The sequence below is a fragment of the Sus scrofa genome, chromosome 8 (assembly GCF_054392235.1).
Source record: "Sus scrofa isolate SSC_HxYL_T2T_F1_AM1 chromosome 8, Sscrofa_HxYL_maternal_Yorkshire_Landrace_v2.0, whole genome shotgun sequence".
Classification (NCBI taxonomy): Eukaryota; Metazoa; Chordata; class Mammalia; order Artiodactyla; family Suidae; genus Sus; species Sus scrofa.
The window spans coordinates 18,022,472-18,048,648 of NC_139390.1; the positions used below are offsets into that span (position 1 = coordinate 18,022,472).

Genomic DNA, 26,177 nt, shown 5'->3' on the forward strand with positions numbered 1-26,177 from the left:
GGTGCTAAAAGAGCAAGTGAGGACTTGCATGCAGTCTATCTCCTTTTAAGTCCAAAACCCTATGCACAATGTCCAGACAATGTAGAGAGGTTTACAGGGAAGGTCCTGGAACCAGCTGCCTGCCTTTCATGAGGGCTGCTCCTCTCACTAGGTCTGCAGCCTTGAGAAGGTAATGCCTGTGTCTCCATCCCTTCCCCTGCAGCATGAGGAAAATCATCCTTCCAAGAAGGATTATAGTTGCTTAAGGAAGGGCTACTCAAAGTATGGCCCATAGACCATGCCAGTCTTCATCCTGTATTTCATCCCAGTTCATGATTTGATAAATACTGACACTGACCTACAGAGAGAATAATTTTGATGCACATTGACTCCAATCATAATACAAAATGGGGCTTTATATTCTATGTCAGTTTACAAATTTGTATTTCTACTAATCAACTTTTATCATATTTCAATAGAGCAACAACAGTCCATGACAGACTGGATTAAAAAATAAATAAATAAAAAAGGAAGGTGAGTCCTTCCCCAAGAGCAGTTTGAGAAGCACTAGATTAGATGCTTACCTGTTATGTTCAAAGTTCTTAGTAAATGTTAACTATTAACATCATTATTTGCTACACTGTTCCTCTCCTTCCTAGAAAGGAAGCCAAAAATGCAAGCAGTATCAAGAAGATAAATTTCAAGACAGACAATGCTGGTAACTTTACCGACCAGAGCTTGATTCTTTGCAAGCCCTTGTTCATGATCTGTAGGGAGAAACTATCTGAGGATTTTGCTGGATCAGCTCTATGGAATTCCAAGATGCCCATTAGCGGAAATGGTGGAAAATAATTCAGCCCTTCCACCTTCCCCCTACTTTCCATGGCCAATGTTCTCCTATTTTCCAGTTTTAAGGTCCTTTGCTTTAACTTTTCCCTGGTCTCCTCCTTCCCCTTTTAGATAATGTTTGATGGGATTTCCCAGAATGTTGGAGCAAAGATAAATCTAGATTGGAAGTCCCAGTTCTCCACTCACTGGCTCTGTGATCTTAGGTGTGTCACCTATTGTCTGGAAGCCTTGATTTCCCATCCGAATAACTGGGATGACCATGTCTGCCTTAGTGGAAGGTTAAAGGAGGCGTCATATTGAAAACACTCAGTAGATTCCATGGCCTTCTCCACTCTCCTCTGTAAGGCAGGTCATGTAGCAGATGGTAGAGGTGGGGAGGGAGAGGGAAATCATAAAATCTGAGAGCTACATCGATAGAGTCACTTCGCTCTTATTATTTATTTAAAGCTAAGACTCCAAAATGTCTGTTAGACCACAAGCAAAAAAAAAAAAAAAAAAAAAAAATCATAAATATGAAAGCCAACCCTTTCATACCATTACCAGAAAAAAAGTCTCAGTGAACAAGGCCGTTTGACTGAAGACCTGAGAGAAATGTCCTCCTATATTAAAAAATTCCTGGAGGAAATACAAGCTGCTCAGGAGTCTGTGTATAAAGGAGGTATATTGGTATGGAAGAGGATTTACAGCAAGAAACCAATATGAAGAAGAGGCTCCCCATTCAACAATCAGCCACCCACCGTGCAGATGGAGTGTTTGTGCTGGTGAAGTGAAAGAGAGGAATTGAACTATAAATTAACACTAATAACCTATTGACGAGGACAACAGACCATTGACCAACTTAAGCGACTCTAACAGAAAGGAATTAACTGCTACACAATTGTGTTTAACAAACACAGTCACCATTTGACTGGGTTGCAAGCGTCTTCGCAGTGAGTCCGAACTTTTGGTTTCAGTGAGGGCTGCAGGGAGCAGAAGATGAAGTCATCTACAAAGAAGGATCCAGTGCCTCCAAAAGTGCCTCCTCACCCCGAGGCCCTAAGGCAAAAATACGGTCTCTACCAGAAAATGCAGTTTGCATCGGGAACATCATTTACAAGGGCTGGTGCCACTAGTCTGAGAAAGGTTTACATTCGGTGTAAATAAGGGAGACTTGAGAAGTTAATGAGTTCCACTACCCAAGCTGCTCCTTATTAATTCATACTACTCAAAGACATATACTGAAAGTCATACCTTTTGAGTCATATACCATCTTTATGGAGATCATTAATATTTCCCCATAATAGAGCAGTTACCAGCCCCATTATTTCCCCTGATCACCTTCAGGCTCCTGACTCACAACACCGGCTCATCCATGGTTCTTCATTGAGTTTCAATCACCCTCCAATCCTATTAGCCCCCCTTTCTCCAAGTGACGGTCCCCTCTCTGCACCCTAGTGAGACCTCGTCTGGAAAGCTGCCCTCCTCCCCTCCCTCCTCTCCCTTTCCAGTCTGGGGTGCACAGAGGGATGAAGAGGAAACTGAGAAGGAGTCCTCAAACTGCATGAACACTGGCCTGAGACGCCTTGACTCCTTTCCTGCTTCATTCATTTGTTCTCCCTTGCACGCTTTCAACAACAGTTTTTGAGAGCCTGCTCAGTGCCATGCACAAGGCAAGATGCTCAGGATTCAGGGCAGAAAGAGATCTGATCTCTGCAGGGAAGCCAGTGGATAAACAGCCAAGTGAGAAGGTAAGCGCAGGCTCAGTGGGACCCAGGAGGGCACCCAGCTGACCCTGAGAAAGTTAGAGAAGGAAGATTTTTCAGAGCTGGGTCTGGGAGGATTAATAGAACGTGCCTGTGGATGAAAAGAAGGCACAGGACAGCTCCTATAGAAGAGCAGAGCCTTGATCCATTTTGTTCCCTGCCATGTACCCTCAGCAACAGCTCAGAGTCTGGCTCACAATAAGGATTCCAGGCACGGTGAGCAAATGAAAAAAATAGCACCGAGGGATTCCCACGAGAAACTAATCCCTCATTGCCCATCAGCCCCTCAGCAAGATAGGTGGTGACCCATTTCCATTCCTTTCATGGCCCTTTAATACAGAAGTCGCTTCATGCTCTTCTTTTTAAAGGAGTCCCCAATTCCATTTCTTATGTCGTAGAATACCTCATCTTTGTCCCCAATCGCCTGTCACCAAGAGACAGAAAAAGATAGGAAGAAAAGGCTCCCAAACAATAAAATTTGTAAGCGGGCCCCTTCACATGGCCAAGATGCCTTGTAAAACAACAGTGGATGGAAGCTTGAACGCATGTACAGTTGTGGCTCAGCCCCCAGCTTCGGAGAACACAAGGTAAATAATGAGCAGGACTTCTCAACCTTCATACTATTGATACTTTGGCCCAGATCACTCTTCGTTGTACAGGTCTGTCCAGCGCATTGGAGACACTTGGCAAAATCCTTGGCTTCGACCCACTAGAGTAGCAACCCCCATGTGAGGATATTGATAGTGTCTCCAGACTTGGCCACGTGTCCCTGGTTTGGGGGACAGTCAAGATCCCTAGAGATGATCACTTCCTTGGTAATCTTCCACTCTGGGGGTCTTCAGCGGACAATCTCAGGAGACCACCAGAGATTCCCAGTATGAAAAAGGACCTTGAAGATGATCCAGCTCAACATGAATTTTTGCCTGTGAAGCCAGAGAGGGGACGATGCCACCAGGCCTATGGTGATGGAATCAGCCCCAAAGAAGACCCTCTCTTGACTCTCAACAATCTTTCTACCGCATCATGATTCTACATACCATTATTTTTTTTGGCAGGGGGAGGGCTCTAAAAAAGAAAGGTAACTAACAATGATTTAGCAGCAATACAGATGTTTTCTTGTAATAAGGAAATTATAACAAGAATGAACAATAATAATAAAAACTAACATTTACTAAACAATGACTGCAAGAGATAATGTAGGAACCTTTTTGCATTTTCTCATTCCCTTTTGGCAGGATGATTACAGAAGTCTTGCAAGGTACCCCTCACCCTTTTTACTTGTATAAATGACAGGTAGAGGCTAAAGGCTAAAAATCTTTAAGGGCAGAAAACGTGTCCAGGGTCCCCAAAGTTGGCCAAGAGCAGAGAAAGGGTTCATGTGGGGACTCCCAACTTCTGACACCTCTTGTCTTTCCACTCTGTCATCTCTTTAGAGGGCTCGACCTGCTCACGAGGGGGCCCTCTCCCCTACCTCTGCCTCCCTGTATGCCTGTCTTGTACTGACTGCATTTCCATCCGAGTCAGCCCTTCTCCACCCTCTGCCTTTTCAGATCGCACCTTCATCTGACACGTACATTTTTAAGTCACATTTGTTGACTGTCTCCAGCAGCTGATGCAGTTCATCTGATCTAACAAGTGTTTATTGAGCTGCTCCTATGGGCCAAGCTCATAGCTCATCATGTGTAGGAAAACTAACAGTAATTTATTTCTTTTTCAGCGCATGTCGAGATTAGTGATTGTGTGTTGATTTTGTCCACTGGATAGGATGCTCTGAGAAGGCATGGGCCATGTCTGTTCTGCCCATTATTGTACCCTCTGTGCCTTGTACAGACTACATGCTCAACGAATGCTTGTGAAACCAAATTGAATAGATGGATCATCCACTCTGGGCAAGACATGCCTCAATATTTAATAGTACCTTTTTTTTTCTTTTTTTTTTTTTTTTTGTCTTTTGTCTTTTTAGGGCCACACCCACATATGGAAGTTCCCAGGCTAGGGGTCACTTTGGAGCTACAGCTGCCAGCCTACACCACAGGCACAGCAATGAGGGATCTGAGTCGCATCTGCAACGTATACCACAGCTCATGGCAATGCCAGATCCTTAACCCACTGAGCAAGGCTAGGGAGTGAACCTGCCTCCTCATGGATAATATTCGGGTTCGTTACAGCTGAACCACGACAGAAACTCCCACTATTTAATAGTATCTTATTTGATCTCATAAAAACCTTTCATGAGATATATCACCAGTTTAATGATAAAAACCTAGGAGCAGAGATTTTTAAGGGATTTTTTCAAAGTCCCCCAGCTGGTATGTAGAACTGCCCCAGCAACAGTCCAGATGGAGCATATGGTCCACAGGGAATATATGTACAACTCCAAAGAGGCTGAAGAGAGTAGTGATTCAAAACACAGGCTCGGGTAGTTCCGGCTGTGGTTCAATGGGATCAGCAGCATCTCTGCAGCACAAGGACACAGGCTCAATCTCTGGCACGACAGAGTGGGTTTAAAGGATCCAGCATTGCCACAGCTGCAGTGTACGTCACAACTGCGTCTTGGATCTGATCCCTGGCTCAAGAATTCCATATACTGGGGGGCAGCCAAAAAAGAAACAAAACAAAGCAAAACAAAATTAAAAAAGAAAAAAAAAAAAAAACCCTGCAGGCTCAGCATTCCCGTTGTGGCTCAGGAAGTTAAGCCTAAGACATTGTCTCTGTGGGGATGCAGTTTCCATCCTTGGCCTGGCTCCGTGGGTTAAGGATCTGGCATTGCTGCAAGCTGCGGTGTAGGCAGCAGAAGCAGCTCAGATTTGGTGTTGCAGTGGCTGTGGCATAGGCCTGCAGCTGCAGCTCTGATTCAACCCCTTGCCTGGGAACTTCACGTATGCCACAGGTGCAGCAATAAAAAAAAGAAAACAAAACAACAATAACACCAACACAAAAAAACCCCACAGACTCAAGAGTCAGACTTCCTGGGCTCACATCCGTGATCCATCCCTTACTGTGTAATCCAGGACCAGAAACTTCTCTCTTCCTTAGTTTCCTCATCTGCATAATGTAGGTTATTAAAATAACTACCTTGAAAAGTTATTGTGAGGATCAAGTAAGTCAACATACACCAAGTGCTTTAAACATTGCCTGGCACTGAACAGTTAATTGTTATATAGCACTTACTATTTTCATAATAAAGGAAAGAGAAGGAAAAAACTGATGTATACACACACACACACACACTCAGCAATTAAAGAATGGTGCAAGAGTGAGTCAAGAGACGTGAAGAAGTGTCACAGGGGGAAATAATCCTTTTCTGCCCCACAGGAACTAACATTCAGGTTTTTGTGATTCCATTTAGAGTTGAAAGAACACATCCTTTGTCTCTAACATAAGCTACCCTTTTTACTAGCATGGAATTCAATTTAGCTTTATATGCTACTTACAAAAAAAAAAAAAAATTCCAAAATGCCTTCAAATGGATGATAGAGGGGGAAAAGGCACACGCACAGACACACGAAAGCAGTAACCCCTGTGTCCTGCTGCTATCCTCTGTGAAATTGACTAGGCAGAGCTCTGTAGAAATGGTTTCAGAAGAGCAAAAGAGGAGTTCCTGTCGTGGCCCAACAGAAAAGAATCCGACTAGGAACCATGAGGTTGCAGGTTCGATCTCTGGCCTCTCTCAGTGGGTTAAGGATCTGGCATTGCCGTGAGCTGTGGTGTAGGCCGGCAGCTGTAGCTCCAACTGGACCCCTAGCCTGGGAAACTCCATGTGCAATGGATGCAGCCCTTAAAAAAAAAAAAAAAAAAAAAAAAAGGCAGAAGACTGGACGAGATGGGGCGATGTGGGGCCAGTAAATGGGATGCTTAACTCCAACCCATATTTATTTACTGCTACATTTAGGCTGCTTTCCGGTAGATTTTCTCTCAAAAATACCTTTCCTATTAAAATGGCATAGTTCTGGCTCTGAAGCGGTAGGAGGCTGAGTGATCCATTTTGCCTTTATCTTCCTAAACATGTGGGTGAGCAGGGTCTTGGACAGGTTAGTGATGCCATAACATCATAAATAAATAATGAGGTAGATATCTACCGGACATGCAAAAAAAAAAAAAAAAAAAAAAAAAAAAAAGTTTCTTAACAAAAAAAGAAGCCTCATTCTTTCTCCCAAGAAATAACTCAGAAATCAGACCTGAGGTCTTTTTCTTCCAAGATCCTAAACATGGAGAGAAAACAAACTCCAATATCCATGTTCCGGTTTGTTGCTCTAAAACTCAGAAGTTGGACCTGACCGGTCTTCAATAAATGCATTACCAGGTAAGACGAAAGAGATGGGGGATCCATAGAGCAAATGAAGCTTAAAAGACAAATCAACCGACAGGAACACATGGGCCTTATTTAGGTCCCTACTCAAACAGACTAGTAAAACATGGCATTCGTAAAATAACTAGAAGTTTTGATATTGCCTGCATATTTGATAATAGGAATTCCTGCTAATTTTTTTGATTTGCCAGTGGTATTATGACTGTTTTTCTCCAAACATACACAACAAGATACAGAAGAAAGACTATCTTGGATTTGTTTCAAAGTTATAGGAGAGGAGGAAGTGGTATTAAAGAAACAAGACTGACCATGAATTATTCATTGTTGAAGCTGGTAACAGAAACAGTGGTTCATTACACCATTTTGTCTCTTTTGTGTGTGTGTATTTAAGTGAAAGAGATTAATTTTTAAAGGAGCTAGAAAATATATTTTTCTAAAAAAGTGATCGAGGATAAGGATAGATTAACTTTTTGCTTCCCCCTTTTCTTCCTCATAAAGTGGCGCATTAGGCATTCCTGTTGTGTCTCAGCAGTAATGAACCCGACAAGTAACCATGAGGATGCTGGTTTGATCCCTGGCCTCACTCAGTGGGTTAAAGATCTGGCATTGCCATGAGCTGTGGTGTAGGTCTCAGATGTGGCTCAGATTCGCTGCAGCTCCAATTTGACCCCTGGCCCCTGGGAACTCCCATATGCCGTGAGTGCAGCCTTAAAAAGCAAAAAAAAAGAAGGGGAAAAAAAAAAAAGCAGGTACAAAAGAATAAATAATGTATGATTATGAGTCCATTTACATGAAGGACACGAATAGACATAACTAATTGATAATGACAGGAGTAACCTCTGGGAGTGGTAACCTCTTGGTAGGGTATTGACTTGAAAACAGGACAAGGGGACTTTCTGGAGTATTGGACATATTGCATACACAGATAAAGACCCACAGAGATTAAAGCACTTACATACTAGACTATTTTTGGTGCACGGATCAAAAGTAAATTGCAATAGAAAGTACTCAGAACAACGTCACAATAGTAAGTATTCTGGAAGTGTTTGCTACTATTATTTCCTCTTCTAGGTATCTATCCACTTCGAAGAGTCTAAAGCATTTCTTGCAAACCTAGATACGCTATGACAGCTCAAGAGTTATCAAATATGGTCCCCATCCTAACCAATGGCCCAGTTATTTGAGGAGATCTGGTAACCAGTTCCGGTCACTACTCAGGAAGCATTGGCTTGGCTTAGCAATTCAGCATACAGCCTCTAAATCAGAAAAACCCTCCTTTGATTCTTGGGTCTGCCATTTATAAGCCTTGGAAACACTTAACATCCCAGAGACTTGGTTTTTCTTTAATATACAGCTGAGAGTAGAAGCTGCTTCATAAGATTGCTGTGAGAGGCATATAAAAAGTTAGCTACTATTACTATTTTTAGATTATTTTAATCTTTAATTTTTCAGAAAAAAAAATGATCAGGGCTAAAACGGAATATTGGAGAGGCATGAAATACAACCGAGTTATAACTATGTTCCCAGCTTCACCTTCATTTGAACCATTTCTGAGTGTTTATACAGACATCACCTAAGAAAGGCTAAATGCTCTTGCAAGATCACAAGGGAGTATCAACTCCAATTTATTTACAGACATGCTTGTGAAAACTTGTCAATATGGCAGTCAATTATGATTTTATTTTTAAGTATTATCTCTATTACCAGCAGGAAAAGCAGGGCATCCCTAGCTGCACCTTTGCATTCTGGCTCTAGATTACTGACAGATTTTTCCAATGACCTAAAAGAGAAAAAAATCAGTGTAGGTTTCCGCCTATGTGAGTGTGATTGCACTGGTATCTGTATGTGTACCTTCCTCAACCTTGCCAAACCACCTAAGCCTCTCTGCTTTTTGTACCTATGACACGCTGTGTGTAGAATACTTTCATCACCGCATATATTTCACAACAGCGCCTTTATCCATTTACCTGGCTGCCAGCCCCATGAGACCACAAACTACTAAAAAGCAGAAGCCATGGCTTGCTCGTTCCGGGCCCACCAGAGCTTAGCATGGTGCCTAGTACAAAGCAGGCAGTCAACAATTTTGTGTTGACCTACATGACTGCAACGATCCAGGCTGCCGCTAGCCTAAACGGCAGCTTTTGAAAAAAATCAAAGATACCCCTTTCTTCCCTCACAAGCAGCCCCACACCAGGACACACAGCTCAACAAGCTGAGAAAGAACTGGATTTCAGCCCCCCACGTGCCCTCTCAAACCAGGTCCCCCTGTGAAGTAAACACCCCGCCCCCAAACATGAGCGGATGACCAAGAGAACCCATGACCTTGTAGAATCACACAACATCGAGGGCCTATGGCTTCGCTGTGCATAATTCTCTGGTTCAGGATTGCTGGCAGCCCCCTCTCTCAACGCAATCTGGATATCTCTGCCATTTCTAGATGAGATGGCCTCAACCCCAGCAGTACCCAAAGACTAGGGAGGTTGACCTGGGTGCAGCAGAAGTGGTCCAGACCTTCCTTTAGTGGGAGAATCAGTAGCACCCAGGTACCTACTGAGCCAATGCCATTAACTCAAAGTTGGCAAAGTCTATAAGGGATATTTATAATTCAAGGGCCAGGTACCGAGTAATTGCCTCTCCTGATTCTGACCCTCCAAGGTTATATGGATGCAGCCTGCTCTTCTAATTCTCTCCCCCGGGGAGTCCAGAGGAGGAACACTCCAAATGGGGGCCTTGAAATCACCCCAGCTGCTCTCTCTGAGGGTCATATTCCCTCTGGGGCCCTCAAAGGAGGAGCAGAGACTCTCTATATGGGATGCTGGCTTGGATTTTTCCTTTTAGTTCTTTTTTTTTTTTTTTTTTTCCCTCCATCTGGTTGTGTTTATGAAAGCAAATAGCTATATTCGGCAGTGGACCCATCTCCAGTTTAATTTCTATTTAAACCTTGTAAGTGCACCCCAGACACTGCCCTGAGATGGGCATTCCAGAATCCAAATAGAGCAAGTGATATATGGCGGAAGCTGGCCAATCCTGCCTCTTAACTCCTCAGGCTTGGTAATTCCCCACAGAACCCTGACAGGCTCACCTCACGTCGCCACAGAGATTTAATAGCTAAGAGCCATGGTGAGGTCTTGTCTTACACAATTTAATTACACTCATGGAAGAGACAACAGTGCATTTACTGGCCCACCATTAAATATTATCCTAAGTAATTTAAACTCGACTTCACTTGTCCAAATATATGGACAAAATACATTCTGTCATCCCAAAGCTTTAATGTTCCCTCCATAACTGTGAATCATCAACACACCCTCAGTAATTTATTCTGCTTTCCAAGTGGAAGCATATCTTAAAGGAAGAAAAGTCAGAATGTGCAACACTTCTGATAGTAAACTTGTCCACCTGCTATTCAACATAAATTAAGGAGCCATACTTTGGTGATTCAATTACACCACTGAGTAATTGAAAATATGCAATTACAAGGAGTTGAGGTTCTTATGAGAAATATAATGTCTGCATTCCAGATTCCCGAGTATTTGATTTATACTTGGAATATTGGCATAATATTCTACATTTGAGAGGAATTGCTCCCTTCTGGATGCTTCTAGAATCTGAATATTTAAGGCTACAAAGATCCTAAGAACTCACCTTGCTGAACCCCTCGTTTTATATATGAGAAAATGGAAGCTCCTAGATCAGTCAACTTAACAAATGCAAAGAGAGGCCTTCTGACTCCAAAGGAGAAAGTTGAGCATCATGGTCAAATTTACAGTCTCTAGCATTGGACAAAACACAACCTTGATGCTATACAAGCCACTTAATCTTTATGCCTTTGCTGCTTCTTCTCAAGTACGGTGCCCTAGAGAAACTAGATACTATTATCTAGTCACGTAAAGATGTTTTCATATCTTTCTCTGTTAAATAGAGAGGAGAACTAAAGTAATTAGAAACAAATAGAGAAGAACTCTTAGAATTACTGCCAGTGTTTGTTTTCTAAAACACTTGGCATAACATTGGCACCTAGCAAGTACTCAATAAAAAATTAGCCAGCACCGCCACCACCACCACTGTCACCATTATGTTCAGTGCGAGTTACTGTATCATTTCATAGTCTTTTACTTGAATCTGGTTGACACGCTCAACATCTAATCAACAATTTGGCTACAGTAGATCGTGTTACTATTCCACAAAGAGCCAGAGTATGTTTCCCTTCTATTCCAAAGACAATGCATCTTACAGCACACTTCTCCAATTTGAAAAACTGGCTCTCTCTTCGTTTTGAGGACAATATGCTAACCAATCACTACAGCCCCAGTGCTGGATTCATTTCTTGGGTTCTATGCTGACCAGGTATGTCTGTATCAAGCGTAACACTTTTCACCCAATCAGGCGTCCTATGGCAGCTGTCCCAATGCTAACATAAGCACAGACCTGCCATTTTAACTCTGTCACTAACAGTTGTATCTTAATATGCAAATATTTTAAAAATCACAAATGATTATTCCCACCATTGTCCTCCCTTCTTTCTCTTGACAAAGGAAACCATAGCTTCTTTGAAACCCAAAATAAGCACATGTGATCAAATGCTAATTTAGCAATAAACAGAAAATTGACTTCAAATCATCTCTCTGTCACTCTAATTGATTAACAGTCACATGAAAATTGATAACATGATTTTCAGCAACAGAGCGTGTGCCACAAGCTTGTCAGGTCTATTGGCTTTGGATATTGACTTCTTTCCAAATAAAGCTTTTTAAGAGTACATTAGTGAGTCCACTAATAATCTTAAAAAGCAGTCTAATTACAATAATGAACTCTGTACAGTGAGTTAATGCAATGCTGCAGCTTACAGACCTGAGTCTCTCACTGAAATAAAAACAAAGTACAAATTCTCTTGCATATAGGACAATTATTGTTTTGTTTCACTTGGAATGAATCAATGACTATTGTTTTTCTTGCCTCTCTAGCATTCTAGTAAAATTGCTCACATGATATCTACCTGCCTTAAAATTGTCCCAACATCCATAATACTTGTCTTAACATAAAATTAATTTTAAGCTTCTGACCCTCTGGTGTTTGCATGGCTTAATCAGAAATCATCCTTAAGAAGTAGAAGACTGGAAAAAATAACCAAACATAAAGCTGCATTGGTCTAGGTTGTAGATATTTCTAAACTAAGTTATTACAGCAGAACTTAACTTCAGCTCATGCTGGCAATAGGAAAACAGTCACTGGGATTGTGATAAAGCAAGCTAACTAGGTTTCATTACACTGAACATTCTCTGTTTGCCCCTTCAGATCTATGCTCTTTCTTTATTACCTGTGACCTTTAAAGATTGTGTCCATGGGTCTCATCGCCTTCCACCTATAACAGGATTGTGTTATTAGAAGGCACTCGGAATAGATCCAAGGTCGAAGGAAAATGAGGTGTTTTCCCTCCAACTGCCTCCCTTCTAAGCACAGATCGAAAGGGATCTCATTCCCTCCACCAAAGGCTACACTGCTGAGAAATACCCTACCCAGCAGCTATAGCTACAGCTCTCTGGATTCCGAAATAAGCTCCCTTTCCTGGCATCTTCAGGTCTAGGGGTGATCCCAGCCTTCCACTGGGACCTAGCCAGTGGAATTCATCGCTAGCCCTGGGGATTCATCATTGGCTGATTTCCTTTAACCCTTCCCACATCCTTGAAAATAGCCTCTTCATTAAACTCTAATCCCATTTGAAGGTGCCATCTGTTACCTGCCAGAACCGTGTTGGTATGTCTGCCTTCCATGAACACAGTGGTTCTCTGCCTACTGGAGGTTTTAAACCCCTTTGAGAGCCTAAACAAAAAAAAGTAAAATCATAGAGACCTCTCTCTGTCAAAATACACATAATCAGAGGCATATGAAGTTTCAGATACAAAGAGCTGACAGATATCTTGAAGATCTCCAGGTATGAACCCTTACTATGTTTAAGAAAACAGTTTTATATTCACAAGATAATGAGATGGGTACCATTTGTTCTTTAAAGAGCCCATCCTTGGATATCACATTATGGAATATGAAGTTATAAGAAAGCACTGCACCCCTAAAAAATTCCAAATAAAATATGAAAGGTATTACTCAATAACATATCTTTAATTGGACTACTTTCTTTGCTTGTCATTATCATGTAGGTATTTATCACATACACCCTTAGAATGTTTTTCCATCGGCTAATGTTTTGCCTACTTATAAAGCTTATTATTTGCCATTTCAAGTGTCATCTGGACTACTGATAAGTTAGTAAATGTCTTTAAAAATCTCTGAAAGAGATTTCTTAGCTTTACCATCTACCAGACCCACTCAGCATTCCAAAGCCTGATCTCCAAGGATGCTGATATGCATACAGCTGGTCTTTTTTATTAACATTGGTGGCTTCACAATATTAAAAATGTATACACCAAGTTACCCCAATAGGAAATGCGCACGGAATGTGATGAAAAATAAATTCCACCTCAAATAGTCACCCTCTCTACCTATATGCCTATATGCCTTCCAGGATGAGCATCTTCCTATAGGAAAAATTTAAAAATGAATGCTGAAGTCCAACACTCCAGTGTGCTTGAATCTCTTAAGGTCTCTATCTGTGGCTATTAAAATTTAAAGTGCGCTGCATAATACTTGACTCCAGAAAACACAGGCTACTTATATTCCTTAAGCTAATGGCAGTTTAAGTTATTCTGTGTGGTGCAGAGAGGAATAAAAGAACCAATGCAACAGACACCAGACCATATAAATGTCACCCAAAGACCATGTGAAAAAAAAAAAAAAACCCTGCAATGATGTTTTCCTTCTAATGTCAGTTATCTTAATGACCCTGTATTAAAAACTCACCTTTTGTATGTAAACTCATTTAAACACCATGACATAGTATATAAAAACTTCATGTGTCCCATGGGCATAGAAGTTATTCTTCTCTTAGCCTCCCCCAAAAAGATGGGCCTAAAAGACACCATTGGTGTTTATAATTTTAAAGCATGTTGGGACTGGCATGTGCGTACCGTTGTATACGGAATGATGGATGGTTATTAGGGACCTGCTGTCCAGCACAGGGAACTCAATATTCTGTGATAACCTATCTGGGTAAAAGAATCTGAAAAACAATGGATATGCGGACATGTCTAACTGAATCACTTTGCTCTACAGCAGAAATTAACACAACATAGTACATCAACTATACTACAATAACATCTAAAAATGAAATAAAAGAGCTGTTCAAAAAATAAAGACGTATAGGATATTTACTTGGCTGCAACTTACCATTTTTAAAAACAGAAATAGAACGGAAAGAAACGAATGGTATCAGAATGCACCACTTGTATTAAAGGTGAAATACCGTTCATTAAAAAAAAGTGTAACAAAAAGAGTCTAATTGGGGGTTCATAAACTCTACCGTTCACATCCTTTAGAGAAGTGGTGCATCTCTTTTTATTATGCTGCAGTATTTTCTCTGTTAACAAAGATCGCCTTGGCTATTTCGGTTGATGGTCCTTAACACCATCAGCAGTACCGAGAGAGTGGTCTTATCCTCAAATGTTATTTTTGTCCCTCGTGGTTTCCTAAGCTGCCATGAAGCTCCCAATCTTGCAGGCAGCTCTCTGGGGTCAGCCAACTGCGATGTGTTCCCTTCATCCTTTCCATACTGATCCTCTCCTACTGACTCAGAAGACTTCTGTTTCATCTTAAAAAGAATAAACATGCAACTGGATTCACAAGTCCAAAGGAGAGTCGTCTCCTTGTCGTGTCCAGCCCACCTAGGGATCCTGCCCCACACTCCATCACATGCACGGCTGCCAAATTAATCTTCCTAAAAGGACAGCCCCAATTGTTCCCCAACCCCCAACCATCCTGTGCAAAACCTTTCAAGGGCTCTTCCTCTCCTTCTGAAAGAAGAAACTGTTTGAACGCCACAGCTTAGGATTCAGAACCCTTAATAATCTGGCACTGGTTTTACTCTGAGTTTCCACTTTTCTGCTGTGTTACTGTAGGTTTCAAATAAATTACCTCACCATTCCCTGGAGGTACCCTACACTTTATAACCATGCTCTGCTCATCTCTTCCTTCTACCAATACAGAAAGGCTTTTCCAAGGCAGTTCAAATATTACTGCATCTGTAACATGTATGACATCTTTCGCCTACCCTCCTGCCCCCTGCTCTCTAGCCCAACCCCAGTGATTTAGCTGGTTATATATCGCATACCCATAAACTACTAGACCTAGTTTACCTGTTTGGAAAATGAGGTTAACAGGGCTAAGTAACGCTGAGGATTAAATCCGCAGAAAACTTAAAGCACAGTTATGGTAGTTGTCATGATTATTGCTTTTGTCTTCAAACAGTTACTACATAGTAAGGAAAATGAATGTGATTGAAAATAGACTGTGGTTTTGTTTTATTTTTTGTATCTTCCACTGTGCCTACCACAGTATAAGTAACTTAGGAAGGAAGAGGGAAGGACACACGAAAGGAATCGCATGTCCTCAACGTGGGGGGCAAAGAAAGAACCAACAGTTTCAGATTCTGAGTATCTCATCTATGTAGATCTTTTGCGTCCACCGGCTTGGGCTTAACAAAGAGTGTTAAACTGGGTCACTGCACTATCTATCGCTAATTGAATTCTATGAGATGTCAACCACAACTCCCAGGCTGGGGCTCTTTGTGCGAGATGGCAGTTGAGGGTGACAAGGACCCCTGCTGCTTTTACCAAAAGAACGAAGCCTGTTTGTGAGTCGAACCCATGTCTTCCTCTTTAGCGTTCCTGAGCTTTCATTTACATCGAAAGCAACTTAGATGCCACTTTGTCGTCTTGGTCTGCAGTTTCTCAACAAAGCCTTTCTCTTGTAAAAGACCTTGTGGGTCAGATTCTAATCTGAGGTGTGCTGTGATGAGTCTCTTAAAAGAACCACTCTGATGCCGGCAAGCACAGCAGAAGGTATTAGGACAAACAACCTCATTAGTCAAAATCATGGCCACCTCCCAGATGCCTCCCTTAGGATGGGGCAGCCATTGCTGGGTTTGTTTTGAACAGGTTTCACGCTGTCAAAAGACTACTTCCAGAGCTTAGAGTGGAAACTCTCAGCAGAGGCATATTCAACTGCTCTGAGACATTTTAGGCATCGGATACACTCAGCTTGCAGCACCTCTGAGCCGAGGGGAGCACTGGGTGCATCTCAAAATGACATGTGGTGTCACAGAGTTCCACCAGAGCACAGGGCCCTCTGTTAATTGGCAAGGCTGGCCACTCAAAAGCAAACTTCACTCTGCAGAAGCCGGAAGGCCATTTGAGCAGCATCCAAAGAAACATTTTCAGAGGCTGAGAGTCACAAAACTCCTTGCAGACAGCTCACATGACAACCAGGAACTCCTGATTTGCACTTGTCTTTTTACACTTCCCAGGCAGCGCTCTCAGAGGGGAAAAGGTAAGCCTTTCCGCCCAGGCAAGTATTTCAAGCCCTGCTGAACACAGAAGTTCTCGGGGGAACTCCCCACAGCCTGCAGGGTCACTGCTTCCTAATTTCCCTGGGTAGTGCCTGATGACTCAGCAAGAGCCTGCATCTTAACTCGTGCACGAAAGGGATCACCCAGGTTCCAGGAATGAGGACAGAAGCCAGAGGACCTCAGTACTGCTCACTAGTCGTGGGAACTGGGATAATTTTTGCTCCCCACTAAGCCTTAGTATCTTCGGGTCCACCGTCAAAATTATGTTATGAGAATATACATACAAATTATTTTATAATTCGGTCATATAAAAATACATGTCAATCAATGATTAATTTAGATGCTGGGCAAAGATGGAGCATCCCTCTCTATCAAAATCTCTCTTTGCATTTGGGGCTCGTGGAGCCCACACCTGGCATTAGTCCCCTAGTGCTACTCTAACAAAGTGTGACAAACCGGGTCGCTTAAGACAGGAGAAATTGATTCCGTCACAGTTATGGAGGCTAGGAGTCCGAAATCCAGGAGTCCGCAGGGCCGTGCCCTCTGTGATGACTCTAGGAGAGGGATTCTGTGTGGTAAGTTTTATAAGACAATTTGACAAAGTCACAAGGTATCCAGATACTTGGTTAAATATTATTTCTGGGTGGGTGGGTGTGAGCCAGTGTTTCTGGGTGGCACCTGCATTTGAACTGGTGGTCTGAATGACATGACGGCTCTTCCCAAGGTGGCGGCGAACCATTCAATCCACTGAGGACTTGCAGAAAACAAAAAGCCAGTGGACGAGAGAATCTTCTCGATCTCCCTGTGTCAGGGACACCGGTCTTCTCCGGCCCCCAGATTGGGATCCACACCATCAGCTCTCCCGGTCCTCAGGCCTTCAGGTTTGGACCCCCATCATTGGTTCTCTTGGTCCTCAGGCCTTTGGACTCGGGTCAGAACTATACCACCTTTCCTGGGTCTCCAATTTGCAGATGGAAAATTGTGGGACTTCCCAGCCGCCCCCATAATTCCATTTCATAATTACAAGAGTTAATTCCTTATAATAAATCTGCTTCTCTCTCTCCCTCTCTCTCTCTCCCTCCCTCCCTCTCTCTCTCTGTATGGATCTATCTATAACACCCCGGAACCCTGGATATTCCAAGATAATCCTGTGCTGCCCCACAACCTCACTGTGCATGTCAGGATGTCAGGATATCTGTCCCAATATTGGCCAAAAGCAGGCTCACTAAAATATAGGAGCCAGAATCAAAGACAATGGGGTGTTTGTTCTGCAAAAAATCTTCATTTCCCTTCACAAATTTCTTCTCTCAGCGAATGACAGCTGGGAGTTCTTAATCCTTCCATGTCAATTCCTATCTTGTCTCTCCCACCCACTAATTTCTAACCCTGTCCATTCAAACCCTTCCACATTTCTCAAATCAGCCTCCTCTTCCCCCATCCCTGCACCACTCCCTCTGTCGAGGACTCAGAGTGTCTCAGATGATTCACTTTGTTAACTTGAAATTTTGACCCCCCCCATCCTTCTTCTACCAGATTGATCTTTCTAAAAGGCAAACTTGATCATTCACTGGCTTCAATTACTTCAGTGACTATCTACGGCCTTCAGGATTGAATCCAAGATTCTTAGCACGCCATATGTGGCAGCTACTGCTGGCTATGTATTCCTCAAAACTCATTTCCTCTTCTCGTGGGCATACCACTGGAGTTCACTGCCTAGTCATCCTTGCAGTTGGTTGTGACCATGTGAGTATGTTTCTAGCCAATGGAATGTGAAAGAAATTGACATGTGCTATGTCCATCCTGCTCCATTAAAAACCCCAGATGTCTCCCCCCCCCCAGCTTCTCCGCCCCAACCAGTCACTAGCCACAGGGCTCTGGGGCCTTAAGATATAGGAGAGCCACAAGAGAGGAGAAATCTCAGTTCCTGGAATACTATTGAAAGCCACCTGCTACATGAGTGAGGTATTTATTTCTATTGTATTCAGATCTCATTATTTCACCATATTAAGATACTCATTTCTGTTGTATCATATCACTAAGTTGTTACAGTTGTTTTTTTGTCGGGGTTTGGCGGGGGGGGGGTTCTAATGTTTTTGTCTTTTTAGGGCTACACCCATGGCATAAGGAGGTGCCCAGGCTAGGTAAGGGTCAAATCAGATCTGTAGCTGCCAGCCTACGCCACAGCCACAGCAACGCTGGATCCTTAACCCACCGAGCAAGGCCAGGGATCAAACTCACGTCCTCTTGGATACTAGTCGTTAACTGCTGAGCCACAACAGGAGCTTCAGTGATAGTGTTTATTACAGCCCTGAATGGGGAAATACACCATTCAAAGCTCTCAGTTCTCTGGCCCCTGCCTACCTCTCCCATCTCATCATTCACTCATTCCTCCTTTCCATCCTATACCAAATCTTTTTGCCTCAATGAACTATTATGGTCCTTCAAACGCATTACTTCCCTCTTGACTTTGGTGTTATTACAGCAACGCTCTCTCTCCTCGGAAGAACCCTAGAAGAGAGACTTACTCTTTACCCTTGTTTTACTTATGAGGAAACTTAAGTCTTAGAGAGGTTCAATTCCTTGCCAGCTTGCCAGCTGGTATGTAACTGGATCAAGATTTGAACCCAAGCAGATGGATACAGAACCCTGACACTTAACCACTGGTTCATGAATCAATAAATGCTTGGTAATAAGTCCTTCTCAGCCAACGGCAGAAATATCCTCAAGGTCTAGCTACTGCCAGGCCGATCCCAGGCCACTTTGAAGGCTCAGTCGCTGTTCAGAGATTCCATTCATGAACACACAAAGAGAAGCCATATAATCTCCCATGTTTAATGTCACTCTTAATCTTACAGAGCAGAAAGTTAATAATATTGTTCCTTGAAGGTAACATAAACACTTAAAATGTTTTCTTCCCAAGTCTTCAGCCTTTCCACTTCACTTCCTGCCGTTTCTGGTTCAGTGTCATTGAACTCAGTGGGTAAATGGGCAAATATCTATCTCCAGACCATACTAAGCATGTCTTTTGACGTGTTCAAGTTCTAAAATGAATGTCACTCATGTTACAACCTCTCAGGTGCTCAGAAGTATTAGCAATTTTCCTTTTCCTCTGCTATTTTTCTCTCTAGGCTATCTATGCTATATTACTTCAATCTCTCTTCGTACAGTAAGTCATGCCCTCTAATCCATTTATCATTCTCGTCATCCTTGCTCGCAGTATTTCCTCTTCATTCTTTTCTGAAAGCAAAATGGTGCCTTAACAAACACACATTTATACAAACCCACACTTCACAATCTCAGGCATTCCAGAACCCGTCTTTCCATCAGAATCCTCTCTTGACAACAGCCGACACACTACTTGGCCTGCCTCTTCCTCGGTTCCTCTGTTTGTCACCACTTCTCTTTTTTACCTAGATCTGTCCTTCTCATTTGTGCCCGATTGTCATCAATGGTCGCAAGTGGCTCTTTGATCTGCTATAATATACGTAAGTAAACACATTTTGTGGTTCATTTTTTTTTAACTCAAGAATTCCGAAGAGTGATAAAAGTAAGTAAGCCACTGTAAGTGGACCCCTGTGGCACCCCATGAAAGTCAGGGTTCAGAGAGTGTCCAAGCCCATCTCTCCAGCATGAATGAATGATGCCTCATCTCAAATGGTGCCTCGTCCGTACCCAACCTGAGCCTAGAGAGTTTATGAAGGAGAGAAATTTTTTGCCTTTTATAACTTCCCCCAAGCTGTCCACAGACCTTATTTTCCAGCCAATCATCCAGAGCCCACACTCCAATCTCAGACACCAACTTCTTCCAAGCTACCAGTAAATTAATTTGATAAACTAATGCTCACTAATAGCAATTAAAGAAAAATCTTTCTCTCTTCAGTCGACATATGACACCTCTGAACCTCAGTTTCTTTATGCATCAAACAGAGATGATAGTATGCTTTCTGCATTTCTACACGTAGGGAATTCTCAATTATAGGCCTTGTCTAGAAACAATACATTAATTTTCGTGGTCTCTTCCCTCAACCCTCTTGCTCCCAAGAAAAAAAATCTAGTACTGGTATGTTCTCCTCCTCCTATGAGGTCCCAGCCCATAATATATATATTATTAAATATATTTGTATAATTTTAAATGTGTTTATATATTTATATGTGTTTATATGTTATATAATTTAAAAGGTGTTTTTATATATTTATATGTGTTTATATGTTCTAAAATTTGTATGCGTTTATACATATTGAGTTTTTTATATCTATAAACACACACACATTCTAGGATAATCAGGGAAGGGAAGAACCTGAGGAGACAGGATTTACCCTGAAAAAAGATGAAAACCAATAGGCTCAGGAATGGGGTAGAGGAATAAGTCGGGAGCTTCCTGATGTGGACTGGAGGGAAATTCTAGGGAAGAAGGGAGAGCAGCACATATTGAGGGGAATAGCCATTGTCTATCTGAAAGACAGGATAGGAACAGAGGAAAGAGGTTGCGGGGTGTTATACGTGTCCTACCTCCTGAGCATTTGTTGGGGAGGTTACAACGAAAACTTAAATCAACGTCAAGGACCGTTTTCCCTTGACTCGATCCTCAGCAAGACTGTGCTGAGAGGGTTTGGCTTTATAAAGGTTATATGCAGATTTTTTCACTTTTCCATTATCCAAGGCCATGGCTGGTTCCACCTTCCCAAGTCCAGAAGAGCCCACTTCAACCTCCGTGTGCCCCTTCGAGTCACTGGCTTCCCACCTTAGTCACTGTCCAGCAAGGGTTCAGAATGACCTTAGAAAATTTAATAAGAAGTTTCGTTCTCCTCCCGTGCAGGGGATAAGCACAGAAGCACTTCAAAACCAAACTAACTGTTTGAGGATTATCCACAAATTTGATTTATTTGAATTCTCCTCCATGACTGTGCTTAATCAAAGGCACACTGTGTGAACAAGTGTGTATTTACATGGTTTCTAATGTTCATTCTCTGAAAGATTTTTTTTTTCATGAATTCCTCCCTTGTTAGCACTTTAAGAACCCTTGGAATAGATAATATAGTCTTACTGATTTATACGGTATAGTTTAGTGACTAGAATATTCTTGTATTTAGCCTCTTATGTAGCTTTCTGACTCTCCCCCCAAAAATCTCCTTGACTCTGCCTCCTCTAAGCTTCTCATCTGTATAATTTAGTCAAAGGGGGAGGCCAAGTAAGTGCTAATTAATTCCTCACATCCCAGTTCTCTAGCAGCCTGGCTTCCCTCTTCACATGAAGGGGCCTCTCTGGCCTCTTGTTCTTCTTTATTTTATTTTCCAATGTCTTTGCTCAGGAGAAATATGTTGGTTGTGGTTGTTCTTGGCATTGTGGAATCTATTTCTGCAAAATGCAAATTGTCCGGGACAAGTCCTTAAATAAGCTCATGGACAACTAGCTTATTTCAAAAGCAATTTTATCAGCCTTTTTACCAAATCCAATACACATTTTATTTGAGACCTCGTCTATTCTTAGAACTCCATTCATTCAAATACGTTCCTGAATTCTAGGTAGTGTACTACAAAAAGGGAATATGATCAAAGTCATGGCTCCTACCCTCTAGAAACGGGTTTCAAAGGAAATACCTCCTTATCTGAAAAAAAGATGGAGCACAATTTTTAAAGGCTATACTCCATCATAGGAGGTATCAGGAGTAATGCCATCTATTTACTATGTACTTACTCTCTGTGAGCTCTCTGTGCTGATGATTTATCTTCATTTTTTTTTTTTTTGATACTCATCACAGCCCAATGAGTTAAGTGTTATTGCTACCCACCCCCCATTTTACAGATAAGAAAACAGAAGAGCCAGCCATAAAAAAATGAAAGAAATTTTGCCATTTGCAGCAACATGGATGGAGTTGGAGGGCAGTGTGTTAGGTGAGGCAGCTCAGACAGAGAAAGACAAATACTGTATGAAATCACTTATATGTGGAACCTCAAAAATAAAAAAAATAAAATAAAAAAATAAAACTAGTGAATATGACAAAAAAAGAGGCAGACTCACAGATACAGAGAACAGATGAGTCGTTGCCAGTGGCAGGGGAGGGGCAGTGTCGGGCTGGAGGAGTGGGATATACAAACTCCTGGCTGTAGGATGGGTTCAAGGATGTACTAGACAATATGGGGAATAGAGCTAATATTTTGTAATAACTGTAAATGGCAAGTAACCTTTCAAAGTTATATAAAAAGTTTAAAAGAAAAGAAACAGTAAAATAAAATGACACTCTACTTCAACCAGTCAATAGCTATTTCATATCAATAAATATAGTTTAATGAATGAATTTTTTTAAAAAGAAAATAGAGAATCAAAGGAAATTAAGGCACTAGCTCAAATTACACAGCTCCCCAGTGGCAGAGCTAGAATTCCTATCTACAGTGTCTGCATTCTTAAGTTATAAACATGTAGCAAGATCATGCGTGTGTCTGGCATGTAGAAGGCATGCAACCAATGCTTGGCTAATTGTTAGTAAGAAGAGGGGCTGGAAAGACAACAGTGTGGCTTAAACAGCAAGTCCTAGCCAAGGAGCAATGGAAGCAAATGGACAGGCAGGCCGAGGAGGGAGTGGCCGAGGCCTCACTGGGAGGTCAGGTTATGGAGTGAGCTGTGAAACCTGCAGAAAAGCAAGAAGGCACTGAAGGCCTCTGAGCAGGGACAAAACTTGGCAAATGTGTCAACCTGGGACAGCTGTTCTCAGCAGTGATGTGAACAAGGAATTGAAAATTGGAGACTGAGACTGGAAGAAAATAACAATGGTCCATGGGTGGGGTAATAATGAACTGAACGAAGAGAATGGGTATCACGATGGACAAGATTTGGATACTGGACTTTGATGAGGGTGTAGACAACGATTCTGAGGTTTTGAAGCTGGTAATTATCATTGTCATCATCAAAAATCATGTAAATCAAGAATCAGTGTCCACTGGGCTTAACAAAACTGTTGATCCAGAGTAGGCACTCAGATGTTCTTACAATGAATGAAAGGATGAGTGAATGGCTGAGTAAATGAATGAGTGAATGAAGAGTTTTGGAGCAGCTGAGCTTGAGAGAGTAGCAGAGCCTCCCAAGTAGAATCAGATTCCACAGAACTGTCCTGGGGGGCGGGGGGAATCTACATTCTGTGCTCTTTATTTTTCCTTTTTTTTTTTTAAATTTGCCCCTGATGTAGTCAAGCCTCCCTTTTTCCATATTTTGTTCAGTAATAATAGTGTATTTTATTTTATTTTATAGTTGATGTACAGTGTTGTATTAATTTCTGCTGTACAAGAAAATGACTCAGTTACATATGTGTATATTCTTTTTCATATTCTTTTCCATTATGGTGTATCACAGGATATCAAATACAGTTCCCTCTGCTATACACAAAGGCCTTGTTTATCCATCCTACATGTACTGGTCTGCACCTGCTAATCCCAAAGTCCCAAACTCCCAATCCTTCCCAATTCTCTTTAAAAAACTCTTCCCCTGAGTTATTTCAGATAATGTGGTAAATAAACATTCAGATTTATAAATGTATAGGAGTAATTCTCATGAAACTCTCTTGTTGGGCAGCCAGATACATACTTTTCTAATCCAGCAGGACTTCTACTCTGAGAAGAGAAATTCTCTAGTAAGAAGAGACTGAACCAATACCGTTATCCAGGTAATACAAGCTTTTACAACTCTCTTTCAGACTATTACCCAATTAGGAAACCCAAGGTGTTACCCAAAGTAACCTAAGGAATTCCCCTTATGTCTAAGGACAAAATAGAAGAAGCAATGTAATAAAATGGGTAAAAAGTCACACTCATAAAAGTCTAATCACCAGCTTTGATAACCACCACCACTGTACCTTAGGAGTAGCCTAGATAAAAGATAAAAGACGAGCACCAACAGGAAAAAGGAACTCAGGGTGCATCAATCCTAAATCTCTGAGACCAATCGAAATGGAATTTCAGATGAATCCATCCATCCAAACACAATATTTGCGGTGACAAGGAATGGAGGTTTTGATGTCAGACAGATCTGAGTTTGAATCTCAGCTTTTGCCATTAACCCAGGGACATCGAGTGAGATATTTCATTTCCCTGTGCCTCCATTTCCTCATTTGTAATAGGGAGGGAAAGTCTCAGGTTAGTTGTGAGGGTTAAGTAAGATAATGTGCTTAAACTCAGCATCTGCCTGGGGCACAGTCCATTGCTCAATAAACTGCAGCTATTAGTGACACTGTTGTTTCAGATGGTGCGAGGAACCAAGGCGAATCCAAAGAAATCTAACTCTTGTTCCTTCAACCCCCCAACTCCCCACGAGCCTCAGCCAACCATACCTCTGGCTGTCACACTGCTTCGATCATCAGAACACCATGAAGATATAAAGGGAACGAGAAAATGTGTGAAGTAGATGAGAAAAATGCACCCTAGTTACTGGTCTAGCATTGTGGCTGCTCTGGATTAAGGAGATTCAGGTCATCAGCTCACCACTGTTGCTCAAAGCAGTGCTGAATTCTCTAATGGAGAAAGGATTAGAGGACAGAACCAGCTCTTTGAGGTCCTGGAATTATAAGACTCTGGATGTGATTTTAAGAAGAGAGATCCTAAGGAGGAAAGAAAAAAGCTCATTTTTAGATACATGGTATTATTTGCTCCTAAGGCTGGGGCTGGGAGTCTCGGGTCTCTGAAAGAAAATGAAACATACTCCTCCTTAATATCCTCTTTTTAAAAAATTATATAAGCACTTAAATCATATGTTTGTTAGAGGAAGTAACCTCTCTGAGACAACAACCTAATACTGATGTCTCCTGAAAAAGGAGAGTTTTTTGAGATGTTTATTCCACTTGAGTTTTCAATTTTATGTTTTGCATATGTCTATTTCAGGTTTTTTAATACTGCTCTCTTCTCGCTGTCACTAATCTTATTTGTACTCTGGAATAAGTCACTCTGTTGTGCGGTGGGTGCTTGAAAAGATCTTTTCAACTGAGTAAAAATTTACATAATTTACATTTTACATACATATTTAACTCTCATGGTAAAAACATAATCTCACTCAACTGGCAAATGAGTTACTATTAACATACTTTATTAATAATACGAGAAATCCTATTTAAATTAAGAAATGGAATTTCTTTAGAACTTGAAGACAGTACATAGTACCTAGCAGTTATGCTTTAAGATATATTTTATAAGATATGTCTGAATCCAAGAAATCATGATGAAATGAGGAATGTTTTAAGTAGGCAGTGATTTCATGGTAGCAGGAGTAGTATGGACTCAACTGCCAAAGTAATAATAGTAATTGTCTTAGTAACAGTAGTAAGAATATAGTTACAATATTACTAAAATGTCACTAAACCATACTAACAAGATAGTTATAATATTACTATAGTTACAGTATTGCAATATTACTGAATATTAGTTATAATATTACTAACAGCAGTAGTAATAGTATAGTTACAATATTATTAAATTAGTAGTAATAGTATCATTGTAATATTACAGGGCATGGTTCTGTATGTCATTTGTGTTATATTTAATCCTCGCAACTCTATGAATTTTTACTACTATCCCTATTTACAGACAAAAAAGTTGAAGCACAAGAAAGAGGTTAATGATTACCTTAGATTGCGCAGCTACTAAGTGGGAGAGTTGGAATTTAAACTGAGAAAGACTGAAGAATCTGAGTTTTTCCTTTTTGACCACGTCCGCTGCGGCATATGGAAGTTACCAGGCCAGGGGTCGAAGCCAAGCTGTAGCTACATGGCAGCTACAACAACGCCATACCTGAGCTGCATCTGCAACCTACACCACAGCTTACAGCAACACCAGATCCTTAATCCACTGAGCAAGGCCAGGG

General features: G+C 41.5%; 1 protein-coding gene across 8 annotated transcripts in view; it reads right to left on the reverse strand.

The window, feature by feature from the left end:
* Positions 1–26,177, reverse strand: part of PPARGC1A (PPARG coactivator 1 alpha) — a 686,355-nt gene that overhangs the window by 251,237 nt on the left and 408,941 nt on the right. The window contains exon 1 of one of the 8 annotated variants that reach the window (XM_084970908.1): positions 564–723. The exons of the other annotated variants lie outside the window; for them this stretch is intronic. The gene's annotated coding sequence lies outside the window, so the exon portion shown is untranslated. Of the gene's footprint in view, positions 1–563; positions 724–26,177 lie in introns of those variants that run through there. 8 annotated transcript variants of the gene reach the window in all.